The sequence below is a fragment of the Elephantulus edwardii genome, unplaced genomic scaffold, assembly GCF_000299155.1.
Source record: "Elephantulus edwardii isolate Elephantulus edwardi_28Jun2011 unplaced genomic scaffold, EleEdw1.0 scaffold00064, whole genome shotgun sequence".
Classification (NCBI taxonomy): Eukaryota; Metazoa; Chordata; class Mammalia; order Macroscelidea; family Macroscelididae; genus Elephantulus; species Elephantulus edwardii.
Genome location: NW_006399814.1, coordinates 11671267 through 11674786, shown reverse-complemented (window position 1 = coordinate 11674786; position 3520 = coordinate 11671267).

Below are 3520 nucleotides of genomic sequence, written 5' to 3'. Positions count from 1 at the left end.
CCCACCAACAGTGAATAAGGGTTCCAGTTTCTCCACAACCTCGCCAGCATTTTTTGCTTGCTGTTCTGTTAAATTTTGCTATTCTGACTGGGGTGAGATGGTATCTCAGAGTTGTTTTGATTTGTATCTCTCTTAGAGCTAGGGATTTTGAACATTTCTTCATGTGCTTGTTGGCCATCTGAATGTCTTCTTTGGTGAAGTGTTGGTTTTGTTTTTAAATCCAATCGGCTACTCATTTTCTATTCACTGGTGCATTTCACTAGTGCATTCACATTCAGTGTAATTATTGAGTGCCAAGGTTTTATTGCTGTCATTTTATTGATATCTTTTTGGTGTTGTTGCTGGTTACCTTGGTCCATCCTGCTTTCTGTGGCATCTCTGTAAGAAGTTATGGTGCTAACCTATAAGTTCAGTGGCTTTTTAAAAAAAGCCGTTAGTTAGCCTTTCTGGTCTCTGGCTACCTTAACTGCAGACAAGTCTTGCAAATCATCAGTAGCTGAAGCAGCAATATAAAAAGTGCTTCTCACACTGGGCAGCCAGACTTGAAGTGAGAGAGACTTGTGGACCCTGGTGTTGGAGAGACTGGCATTGCTGTGGAGAAGGGGTGGCAAGATGTGACCTCAGACTTCTTGCATTTTTGCTGGCCACAGTTAAACTATATTGATTTCTGTTCTTGCCTTTGATGATGCAAAGAAAAGCTGCTTTCTGAATTGAAACTGGAGCCTTGACTAACTAGGGAATGGTGCCTTAGAACTTTTGGGCTAAAACCTAGACTTATTTTAGGTGATATTGTGATATTATTTGCTTCCCCCATTCTCCATCCTCCTTCCCTAATAAACTCCATTGTTAGAACCATAATTGTGAGTCTCTGAGTCAGTAAGTAATAAAAGAATCCTTTGCTTTTGGTGGAGCTCTACAGGCACCATGGGGTTGGGCTTTAGACTCTGTGATTTCTGCTCTCGGGTTTTGCTCTTCTCATTCCCTCATTCAGAGGTCATGGTTCTGAGCCTCTGTGTCCTGTTCCCCCCACACCACCCATTTAGGCAGAAGGGCTTCCCTCAGTATTTCTTGCAACACTGGTCTTGTTTTTACAAACTCCCTTAGTTTATGGTTTTCTGAGAATATCTTGATCGCTCTCATTTTTGATGGACACTTTTGCTGGATATAGTATTCTTGGTTGATGGTTTGTATTCTTTGAGTGTTTGATATATGTCATTCCACCGACCTCTTGCTCTCTTGGTTTCTGCTGAGAAATCAGCACTTAATCTTATTTGCTCTCTTAAAGGTTACTCTTCGTTTCTCCCTAGCTGATTTCAGAATTCTCTCTTTCTCATTTCATATAATTCTTCCCCCCCCCCCATTCTTTATTATGCCTCGAAATTCCTCTAGTAATCTTCCATAACTTTCTCTATGCCTTTAGTTGCTTCTTCCTATTCTGGGATTCTAATTTTGCGCATGTTTTTCCTCTTGATGGTTTCTCATGTTATTTTTTAGCTTTTCTTCTTTTGCGTTCCTTTTTGATTCTACTTTTTCTTCTAGCAGACCAGTGCTGAGAACTCATATCTTCTGTTTCACTGGTTTTGTGTTCCATCTCTTCAGCTCTGCTCATATGCTCTCCATCATGTTGACAGTATCTGAGACACTGGTTTTCATATTCTGAATTGCAGTTTATTGTTTTTCCTGAGCTTCTAATGCCTCATTTGTTTTATCTGCATTCTATTGGATTGTTTTCTTTTAGCTCCCTTGGCTTTTGCTTGCAAAATCATGTCATTCTTAGTTTGTCTTTCACCCATTGAAAATATTCCATTCTTTTGAATTTTGTGTCGAAAGTTCCATCAGACTTTCTGGCTTCAGGAAATCCATTTATTCTGTTCTGATCACTTTTGTGGGGTAGCATCTTACTTTGGTTTTGTGTAGGATATGAGGTAATGCCTTTCTTCCTTGTCATTGTTGTGTAGAGTTTTTCTTGGCTGGGGCCCTAACAGGACCTTGGTCTAACAGCCTTGGCTTGGGAGTTCATTGCTTCATAGGCGGTAGGACTGGTTACCCTGCCTGAATTTCTCTCCGATCCCTGGCACACACAAAGACTTGCTTTAGTTGGGGAGCTCAATACATGAGTAGGAAAGTGGAGGGCAACTTGCCTTGCCTGTAGTTCTTCCTCTCTGGTCCTATGACAAAGTTATCTGAAACTGGGGGGCCAACTGCTTCTGTTCATTTATATCTGGTCTCACAGACCATCTCTGGGGTGGATGGCTTGTGGTTTTCTGATTGCAGGCCTCTCTCCTGAAGTCTCTTGTCCTCTTCATGGAATAGTGCAGCTAGATTGCCTGACTCTGCACCGCTCTGGCAGTTTAGGAGGAAGGACTTTGTCTCTGATCTGCTCCAGGTCCATATTCCTGTAGTTACTATTTGCTGGAGCCTTTGAGTTAAGAGTTTATGGCTGGCACAGCAGGATGATGTCCCAGACAAAAAGGAGTGTGTCTTGGCTGGACCTGAATGTTGGCTGTATGGTCTAAAAGGTTCTGCTCTGTGTGTGCTGGCTCTAGGTGGGGTTGGTGGTGCTGGAGGGGTGGTCAGGAATCCAAGGCCAAGTCACCTGTTGAGAAGGTCTGTGAATTAGCTCCCTTCTAGGCCAGCCAACTGCCATAGCACTATTCTGCATGTTACAGCAGTCTGTTTGTATAAAGATTTGTAGCCTGTGGTTGTAGTTCTGGTCTGACCTGTAGGTCACCTTGTGTCAGAATTGACTCAAAGGCAATCAGGGTTTTTTTTGTTACTATTTAGGAAATTTATGTTTCAGTTCTTTTCTTATTAACTTTTATTGGCTATCTTGAGTTTTTAATGCCTATTTTGTCAGCCAGAAACCTCATTGCATTTGTAGCTATATAGGAAGAATTAATAGGATAATTGCTAACTAGTAAAAGATGGCTAACTATTTAAGAGAGGCCAAAATAAACTAAGGAATGCTGAAATGAAGAGAGAAACAAGATTTCAAAGGCCAGTTAAACAAATTATTATAACGAAAGGTGCAAAGAGCTAGCGTTAGAGAAGAAATGGGGAAAAACACACTCAGGATTTCTTAAGCTGAGAGAACTGAAGTACAGATTCATACCTCAAGTTTCAGTACTGAAGATTCTATGGGCAAAATACTGAATGACACAAGAGGAATAAACAATTTCTGTACCAAAAAGAGATTGGTTGACAACCATTTCAGGGAGTACCATATGGTCAAGAACCAATGACAATGAAGGGAAGAGTGCAAGTTGACCAAAAATAAGGACCTAGGAATTGACAGACTATTTTATCATTGACGTATTTCAACAAACAGATGCAGCCCTGGACGTGCTCAATAACCTATGCCAAGAAATCTGGAAGAAAGCTACCTGGCCAATTGACTGGAAGAAATCCATATTTATTCCCACTATCCAAAAAACATGATCCAATAGAATGTGGAAGTTATAAAAAATGTTACACATGCATGCGAAATTTGCTGAAGGTTCTTTTTAAAACAGCTGAAACA